This window comes from Triplophysa rosa, linkage group LG17, assembly GCF_024868665.1.
Source record: "Triplophysa rosa linkage group LG17, Trosa_1v2, whole genome shotgun sequence".
Lineage (NCBI taxonomy): Eukaryota > Metazoa > Chordata > Actinopteri > Cypriniformes > Nemacheilidae > Triplophysa > Triplophysa rosa.
The window spans coordinates 6759273-6770041 of record NC_079906.1 but is presented as its reverse complement, the minus strand read 5'-3'; the positions used below and the strand labels follow the sequence as shown (position 1 = coordinate 6770041).

Sequence of the window (10769 nt, the reverse complement as noted above, 5' to 3'; positions counted from 1 at the left end):
TTTGGAGGTTATATGGCCATTTGTATAAAATGCTAACGTTACCGTTTCAACAAAACAGTTGTTTGGTAAACATTGAAAAAGTGGAAACATTGAAAATGTTGAATTATCTTACCAGTCTAGCAGAAAACAGGCAACTTTGGCGTCGCCTTGAAAACATTTGTCTTTCAACAGTGCCTTCCATCTGGTAAAAGATACACCGATGTTTATCCTGGATTTCTGCCGCCGTTTGTCTCTAATTCGTCTGGCAGCATCACGTTTGCGCTTCTTTGACGACGGAGATTCACGCTCTGTCGGCGCTTGTGCACAATACGCATGGTCCTCCATTTTATCAAAACTTCTAAGACAGAACGATCAATTGCTTCAGCTAGACGACGACTACTCCTCCACCTCTCCGTACTACGACTTACTACTTTGTGCGTCTTCAACTCAGTGATGACGCAAGCAGCGTCTAAAAACACACACGAAGACCAACATATACGAAACGCGCTCTGTAGAGCTGTTTGTCCGTTAGAGCTTACTGTAAAAAACATCGCTGAGCAACATAACAAATTTCATGTAGATAGTCCCGCTCCCTATGTAGATACAACTGGTTTATTCTAAGGTAATAAAAACATAACTTTTCATTACGTAAGGTTTTTATACACATCTAAAGACACAGTTTTGTATGTTACAGTATATTGCATTTCTGTTAATAGATCATACAAAACATCCCGCACTGTACCTTTAAAAGGAGGGTGGTGCTGGAAATCATCGTTCTTCCTCTGTTAACCATGGTTACCTGCAAGGAAACACGTGCAATCATTATTGCTTTGCACAAAAAGGATTTACAGGTAAGGCTATTGCTGCTAGTAAGATTGCGCCTACTTCAACCATTTATGGGATCATCAGAAACTTCAAGGAGAGAGGTTCAATTGTTGTGAAGAAGGCTTCAGGGCGCCCAAGAAAGTCCAGCAAGCGCCAGGATGGTCTTCTACAGTTGATTCAGCTGCGAGATCGGGGCACCACCAGTGCAGAGCTTGCTCAGGAATGGCAGCAGGCAGGTGTGAGTGCATCTGCACGCACAGTGAGGCTAAGACTTTTTGAGGATGGCCTGGTGTCAAGAAGGGCAGCAAAGAAGCCACTTCTCTCTAGGAAAAACATCAGGGACAGACTGATATTCTGCAAAAGGTACAGGGATCGGACTGCTGAGGACTGGGGTAAAGTCATTTTCTCTGATGAATCCCCTTTCCGATTGTTTGGGGCATCCGGAAAAAAGATTGTCCGGAGAAGAAAAAGTGAGCGCTACATTCAGTCCTGTGTCATGCCAACAGTAAAGCATCCTGAGACCATTCATGTGTGGGGTTGCTTCTCAGCCAAGGGAGTGGGCTCACTCACAATTTTGCCTAAGAACACAGCCATGAAAAAAGAATGGTACAAAAACATCCTCAGAGAGCAACTTCTCCCAACCATCCAAGAACAGTTTGGTGATGAACAATGCCTTTTCAAGCATGATGGAGCACCTTGCCATAAGGCAAAAGTAATAACTAAGCGGCTCAGGGACCAAAGCATCAACATTTTGGGTCAATGACCAGGAAACTCCCCAGACCTTAATCCCATTGAGAACTTGTGGTCAATCCTCAAGAGACGGGTGGACAAACAAAAACCTACAAATTCTGGCAAACTCCAAGCATTGATTATGCAAGAATGGGCTGCCATCAGTGAGGATGTGGGCCAGAAGTTGATTGACAGCATGCCCGGGCGAATTGCAGAGGTCTTGAAAAAGAAGGGTCAACACTGCAAATATTGAGTCTTTGCGTAAACTTAATATAATTATCAATAAAAGCCTTTGACACTTATGAAATGCTTGTAATTATACTTCAGTATACCATAGTAACCTCTGACAAAAACATATAAAAATCACTGAAGCAGTAAACTTAGTGAAAATGAATATTTGTGTCATTCTCAAAACTTTTGGCCACGACTGTATATGTATCTATTACAGTTATGGTATGCTATTTATATTTCACAGTTTTTATGTTTGCTCTTTTATGCACAACATCATAGGCAATGAAAAGACATAATTTCAATGCCACCGAAATGATTGTGATAAATGATTAGAACTTAAAACGTTGAGAGATAACAGATTAATGTTTCAAAAGGCTAATTAAAGATTCAAAAGGCAGATTAATGTTTTTGGACAAACATCTGGATGTTATAGGAATTCTGATGTTAAGATTGTTTAATACAAGATATGCATGTGAAATACAATTAAGCATGTTTAGCCTACTACCATTGTAGATAAAACATGACGACTACAAAACTAAATGTCTTATCTTAAAAAATACAAAACTTTCAAGGCTGCAGATTTGCAAATACTTTGAGTGACATCTCTTTTTGTGTTCTGCTGAGAAAAGAAGATCATACGGGTTTGGAACAACAGGATGGCGAGTAAATGATATCCCAGTCTATTTCTTCAAAACTATCCTTAAGCGCCGTCTGAGTAGACAAAATTCAAGTGCTTTTGAGATCTTGTAACTTGTACTCATGCAATGTTACATTATGAAGCACTGGGAGTTCAAGCAGAGATTACAGTCAGGAAAAACAAGGCAAATTAAAAGCAGCTAGGTAGGATATGAAATTCTGCAAAAGCCCAAAGCGACTATTTTAAATAACACTATTATCATTGATCTCCGTCTGGAGACACAAAAACACTGCAGCACAACAGTTTTGTCTCACTATTTCTCCCACAAATACAGAGTGGACGGATGTCGAGCTGACATGAAATATATGTGACCCAAACAGCATGTAGGCCTAAATGTTGACCCCCTAGCTTCAGGTCATTTGATTTTACTCTCCTTCCATTTTTCACGAATTTGGTTAAGCAGTTTTGGGCAACAGGGAAAAAACCTAAATGGAAAAAAGTCTAGGGCGTAATCCATTTTTGTCCAGCAATCCTCTCAGCACCACAATCATAATCTGAAAGATGGATGAGTGTGTATATCTCTTGAGCTCACTGGGCATCTCATATGAACAACTCGTGTGGGGCTAAATCTGTCTCCTTGCAAAATAATATTCCCATCCAGCGATGGAGTCGCACAATCCCAAACCGGAGTGAAGCCACAAGGTGCTTCTGGCCCATCCGGAATAATAGCCGATTGAAAATGCATAGTGCTTTATATGGTTCAACAGATGAGTGGCATGTTTGCGTAACCTTGATTCAAACAAGATTCATATAAAAATAAAAATCAATAACATGACAGAGCAGTGAGATAAGAAGGTCTCTCTCTTAAGTCATACAGAATGGTTTGCAAATCAGTGTATATCGTATATATTAGGGCTGTGCAAAAATATCGATACATGTAACTATCGCAATATTTTTTTTTTCAATAGTGTATGGATAGTGATACCGCTACTATCGATATATTTTTTTAAATCATGTCATATACATACGGCCAAAAGTAAGTGGAAGTGAGCATGGCGAAAAATATAAGAACGCTTGGAGCTCTCAGAGCTGATGTGTGGGTGTGCTTAGGTTTTCAAAATAAGTCATGGAGTAATGAGTTATATAAAATAATGCTGTTTGTAGGCTTCGCAAGTCATGACACAAGTCACTTGGCTACTGCAGTGCATTAGACAAAAAGTTTATTAAGAAAAGTAACAATGACATTTATTGTGCTTTCACGGATGTGACACCAGCACATTTACAGCACGGATGAAGCAGGGGTTTTATACTGCCCATGTTCAGTGTTTTAACTGTAATGCACCACAACAGCCAAGTGACTTGCGTGAGCCACCTTATTCCACCTATTTGAGAACCCAAAGCTCTGATCTAAAGGTCCATGCATCGCACATCATGGCCACTCTGCAGAGGTAAGGGATGTTTTTACACTTATCCTTACAGAAAACCCCCGGTGGTGCACAGCATGTTGTATTTCTAGCTCTACTTTTTACACTTTCTATTTAAAGTATTGCAATATATCGCAAATGTGTATCGTATCGAAATACATAGCAATAGATTGCATCGTGACCCATATATCATGATATGTATTGTATCGGGAGGCACTTGCCAATACACAGCCCTAGTATATATTATCAGCAGCGGTTATATGTGGTGTATTTGGTTTTCTCACTTGGGCATATGAAAAGTTTAATGTGTCTATGCAGGAGAAACTACTGTCCCAAAGGAAATATAGACAAACAGGATTCCCTTGCGCACAAATCCATAGTAGAGCGAGGGGTCATTTAGCCCATCAGCTGACTGCTGGAGTACTGCACGAGCCGGAGAAAACGGCAGCGCATCTGCACGACGTGCAGAATACCAATCGGCTGTACTCACAACCCTCCTCCCGTATCTGTAAAACCCATAGCAACTGACTCCGGAGAATCTCCTTGAATCTGATTAGACATCACCACACACCTGACAAAGATGTACAGGGTAGGTTCCCATTATGACAACATAGCCCACATAGTGCGACAACCTGCCCGGCTATTGGTCGATGTGTTTTAAATAAACCATATATTTTTATTGGCAATAATGTTTTATATAAATAAATATATAAATAATGTTTAATTCTGCACTGCCTGGATTTCGATTTTGTTATCCTCTTTGTGTGGCTTGCCAGATTTACTCAGATGTGGCCAGTACATTGATGACCCCTCCAGTCATATTTGTCTAATACTTTCAAAGGACGCCACCTGCTGGTGTGCTGTTTGTGCTCATGAATTGTCATGTGAATCATTACTATGCACATCTAAAATGTATACAAAAATACGATTAATTACAACAATATTTGCAAATGTACTCACCTGAATGTGTCACAGTGCTGCTGTGGAGTTTTTACACGTGTCACATCGAGCTTGACTGGATTCCAGTTTTCCTGTCGGATTGATTTGGAACATACATTGGTTTCTATCCCACAGGCAAAACAAAGCCATGATCTCTTTCTGTGGTCAGGAATATCTGATAAAGCAGATTACAAGAGAAACCATTCCAAGAGGCAATGTTTCTGGCTAAGCTTCTTAGTGAGACATAAAGGAACTGTGCCAGAAACGAGCTGTCTGTGTGGAAAAACTGCACTTTCTTGATAAACAAGACAACAGCTGCAGTGTTCTTTTGACAGGCGTTGTGTATTAAAAGTGTGTTAAATAAGTAACAGCTGGAAAAGTAATGTTTGTTTAAACGGTTTCCGGAACATCTGCATTAACGTTATGTGTAACGTTAGCGTTAACTTACAGTAATACAATCACATGGCATGATAACTAAACTACTTCGACATGTGCAAATGAATGATTATCACACACCATAAGGAATTTATAATGTCTTGAAAGCAAGTTTAATGCAATGCTTTTCGGTACTATACCTGCTTCCGTGTAGTTTTAGTGTTTTGATTGGCTTTGCATAATGCAAAACAAAATCGTTCACGTGTGCACACATGCAAGTGTTTAACTCAATAAAGATCATCAAACGACTGGATGAACTTGCAGGTTTAGCGCTGTAATTTTCATTGTAACGTTAACTGTTTAACAAAATAAAATGCGCGCCAAACAATTAAGTGCGTGGATGAATTGTTCTGAATAAACTATTTTGCGATTCATTGACAAGATTCGACTGAAACGCGTGATTCATTCGCCAATCTACACTATTCTAACTAGGCGCTTAATGTAGCCTACATACATTTTATTGCATTAAAAACAAACCATAAAGTAATACGAGGGGTATTACATTTAAACCAGAAATGAAGTAAGTGCAACCAGAAACATTTAGGTCTAAAATGCAATTGATTTGTGCAATTTTCTTTGACGTGATGACGTAATTCCTATTTAAAATGAGATGGGGTGAGACAATTTAAAGACAAAAATAGCTAATATGCTTTTAGTTAAAAAATATGTTAAAAATTAACATAATGTAAATTCTGAGTTATATGTAGGCTATTTGTTGTGTGGTAACCAGTGTTGGGTGTAACTAGTTACTAAGTAATTAGTTACTGTAATTTAATTACTTTCCCCTTGAAAAAGTAAAGTAATGGATTGCTTTTATTTTTCTGTAATTTAATTACAGTTACTTTTGATGTAATTAAACTAAATACTTTGTGTAATATGTGTGTGTGGAGAAGAGGAATTTACATCAAAATTCAAAGTCTAACTTTAAAATCCGTGCTTTAATGTATAATTCTCACATTTGTAATTAATAACAATACTTTATGTAGTTTTATATTATTTATTTGAATGAATTAAAAGAGCCCTTTCATGTCTATCCTTGAATCACTTAACTAATCAAGGTTGATGTAGGATATAGAAAGTAATTAGTAATAAGTTATTAAATACTTTTTGAAGAGAGTAACTTGTACAGTAATCTAATTACATTATCGAATGTGTAATTAGTAACTAGTAATTAATTACTTTTACAGAGTAACTTACCCAACACTGGTGGTAACTTACATTATGTGAAATGGTGAAAAGATCAATATTTAACCTCCTAAGACCCGAGCTTTGGTTTGGCATGCATTTTAGAATTCTTCTAGCTATTTGGGGTTAGGAGGAACCAATAAATATAATAACCAAATATTATATTTGAACATGAAGCACTTTTTGAAAAAAACGATGTCCACACATGTGGACAATCGGTCTGTATCCACAGAAAACAGTCAAGACACCATTGTGTAATAAAGTACAAATCTATTTTATTAACAGCCTGAGTACACTGGGGGAAATGTGGGAATGCTGTGGGTACACTGGGGGAAGTGTGGGCTGTGTGTGGGCATGCTGTGGGTACAATGGGGGAAGTGTGGGAATGCTGTGGGCATGCTGTGGGTACACTGTGGGAATGCAGTGGGTACACTGTGGGAATGCTGTGGGTGCACTGTGGGAATGCTGAGGGTACACTGGGGGAAGTGTGGGAATGCNGTGCTGTGTGTGGGCATGCTGTGGGTACAATGGGGGAAGTATGGAAATGCTGTGGGCATGCTGTGGTTACACTGTGGGAATGCTGTGGGTACGCTGTGGGAATGCTGTGGGTACGCTGTGGGAATGCTGTGGGTACGCTGTGGGAATGCTGAGGGTACACTGGGGGAAGTGTGGGAATGCTGTGGGCACACTGGGGGAAGTGTGGGAATGCTGTGGGTGCACTGGGGGAAGTGTGGGAATGCTGTGGGTACACTGGGGGGAAGTGTGGGAATGCTGTGGGTACACCGGGGAAATATGGGCACCCCGGGGGAAGTGTGGGCTGGGTGTGGGTACACTTGGTAAAGTGTGGGCAAAGTGTGGGCTTGGCCCCATGGTACTGCTTGCAGTCGTTGTGTAAATTGATGTTTTCAAACAAATTCTTCCCAAACTACGTTTTCACAGTTATTTAAAAACATTAATTATTTCATTATTTTTTAATACATTTTTACATTTTCAACTTGGCAAAGTCCCATTGTCCACATGTGTGGATATCAAGTTTAGAGGCATAGTACATCTTTACTGTTGCAAAAATGTGTCAAATTTGCATGCCATATCAATCATACAACACTACTACGCATAACTTAACAAGAAGCAACAATGACATTTTATTACATTTTTTACCTTTTGGACGTTTTGCCTGACATAGCTGCCTTTATTTTTCAGATGTGTTCGCGGATGTAAAGTGTTTTTCTCTTCTGACACCACCAGATGGCAGTGTAAAGGTCCATGTTTGTGAATAACAGGTTCCAGTTACATAGAATTAAGTATTATCGTGCACACAACAAAAATGTGATGTCCACACATGTGGACGCCAGGTCGTGCGAGGTTGAACACATAGGCCTATTGTATAATTTCACCTGTATAAATATTCTTACAAAATCTGTTCCTTACACCGTATGCTATCAGACGCACGCGCACAGTAGCCCTAAACGGACAATCTGCTCTACAGAGTGCATTTCATAAATACGTTATCTCATTTGGGAAAGAACTGAAAACATGACGACATCTTAGTCCTCTCTCCACAGTGCTTCTGAAGGGAGGGGTGGAGTGAGCTGTTGGTTGCAATTCACAACCTCACTGCTAGATGCTGCTAAAATGATACAATGGTCCTTTAATACAATTATTGATTGCTCACACCACATAATCATGTCATCGACCTATTTCCATTTTCATGTTTTTGTTTATTTCAACATCTCCCAAATTCTGCAAAGATTATGAATGAATAGAAAATGAAACAATATTTTTTATATTTTATTTGTTTAATATTTTGACCCTGTGAACATTTTCGGTTCTACATACGTCCATTTACTGACCGCTTACAAAAATGTAGCCCTATTTTGTACCCCATATTTACAGAAAGTGCCAGACACAATGTATTTGTTTGTATACATTAATAAACAACAGCAGACGTACTTTAAAAAATATGACTCACAAAATACATGAAAATCTAAAAAACAAATTACATTTGCAAAAAGAGATGAGATGTTTGATGATGTCCTTTAATGAAGAAGAAAATACCAGCAGTGACTCCCAGCAGCCCCAGAGTCAAACCCACTCCACAGAACACAGCTGGACCAACACTGGACAGTGCAACATCAACTTCTGAAACATACAAACACAGGATCATGACGTTTGCAGTTTCACGCATATGCCATAGAGTACAAATCTAACGTCCACTGATTCTCACCCCAGGTTCTGGTTTCATATTTCTCTTCAAGAGCTTTATGATACACCATGCAGCTGTGAATGTCTCCCTCCTCAGGTGTGAACCTCAGACTGGAGTAGACGTTGAAGGTACCATCACTTTTCAGCTGATATACTGACTTTGATTTATGTTCTCTGACACATTCACATTGTTCTTAGACCAGGTTATCGTGACAGTTGACGGAAAGAGTCTACATGACAGATGAGGACATTCTTAACACCAAGCACCATATCATCTTTTGAATAGATAGATGTCTCAGGTCTACCTGGAAACATAGAAAAACATGTAGACTCATGCGGATGTATGCAGGTGATGCAGCTTTACTGGATACATAATTCAAAACTTTTATGGTCTGTCTTACCAGTTCGCTCTTTCGGGTTGTTATGAGCTTTAGTAGTTGAAGCTAGGTTTGATTTGCAATGCTCTATTAAGTTCACACCAAGTTCATAAAATCCAGGAAAAGTGATTGGATCTGCAAAATCGGGGGCTGTCACTATTCTTTCATGCTTACTGAAATCTGAATGGTATAACACCTCACCGTCGAGACCATATGTAAAGTCTCGCTGCATGTCAGAGCATCCGGTACATTGCATGTCCATATGTGGAACTAAAACAAATGTAATAGATATCATTATTCACAGAATCCTGTTACTTGCATTATTTAAAACACCATGAGAAGTTACATTTTTACATTTGATGAGGACATACAGTAGATCCATCTTTTACTCCATCAAAAAGCTTTGTTGTTTAGTCTGAATAGTCAAGAATTCAAAATATTACACTATAATAAAAAACCGTCTAAACAAGATAAAGTAAAGCTGCTGTCATTACACATAAGTGCACGTAATATTATTATGAGAATAATTGACTTACCTTGAGTGTCAATGCTGACAATAACTGTTAGCACGAGAAGAAACACAAACAGCACCATTGTTGTTAGAAGCCAGTGTAGGAAACATTTCTTGTTGAAGCAATACTATACTGACAAAACCCTGCTGGTAATGTAGAACAATGTTTTTTTATTGCGCTCCCGGGCCCCTATAAGAAGTGCTTGTTTTACAGGTCTTCAATCTGACAAATGTAATTCAGGTCACATGAAAATTATCCAATCAGAAAATCAACCCACCTGTGAAATGTGTATCTAAGGCAAACATATTTTCAGCCTCATCTTTCATCTTAATAGTCTTGACTGTATGTACACTTGTTTTAGTTCACACAAAATTGTAAAATGTATTTACTTTTTATTACAAACGTGTGAATCACTTTCTTCTGGAACACAAGAAAACAAACAATTAATCCAAATCCAAACAATTATAATCAAGAGATTGAAACTGTCAGTCACATTCTTTGTTGAATGAGGCTCGTACAGGTTCATACAATATAAAGGTGAGTAATCAAATATGTGCATGAAACCTCAAGCCTATGGACAAATGTTTGAAGCTTACAGACACAAGTGATGATAACAATTTTGTCCTAACGAATGTTCTCTCCAATATTATACTTCACAAAAACACATTCTGTATTAAGACCAATTGTTTGCTCGATTATGTGTACTGTATATTTACAATAAATTGCACTGCTTAGTTATGATGTTTTAGCGTCTTTCAATTGTTTAACATGTATTTTCTGCTCATTACAGTCCTGTATTTTGATATGCCGCAGTGCCATCAGTTTATATCGTCACCTTGCACATTTTCCACAAACATTATTTACCCTACCTGGATATATAATCTTTTACAATAAATTCATTATTTAATATAAATATCAATACATGCAGAATAGTAGCCTAATGTTTCAAATCCAAACAATGATTTCTCAGTTTCTACCTCTGGCCACGTGGTGGCGCCATTTCCACATTTCAGTGAATAGCGTGGTGTCGCTTTAAGTAGTTTGAACTTTGAAGCGACCAAAAAAATAAAATTAAAATGATTAGATTTACTTTTGTAATATAAAAATCATATAATTGTTGTAAAGAATATGAAGAAACAAAGCAAAAAGAAAAACTTTAGATGAAAAAATTGCCTGTTGTTTCCGTTTTTAACTCGTATTTACAGTATAAACATGTCAAATACATGTTTTTTTAATACATTTAATAGCAAAAACGTATAGCACATTTCTTCTACAAATGTCATTTAACAGAGGT

At 38.2% G+C, this 10769-nt stretch overlaps 1 pseudogene; it reads right to left on the bottom strand.

Moving 5' to 3' along the window:
- Nucleotides 1-7612: 7612 nt before the first annotated feature.
- LOC130568240 (H-2 class II histocompatibility antigen, A-U alpha chain-like) lies at nucleotides 7613-10629 on the bottom strand (annotated as a pseudogene).
- Nucleotides 10630-10769: the final 140 nt, after the last annotated feature.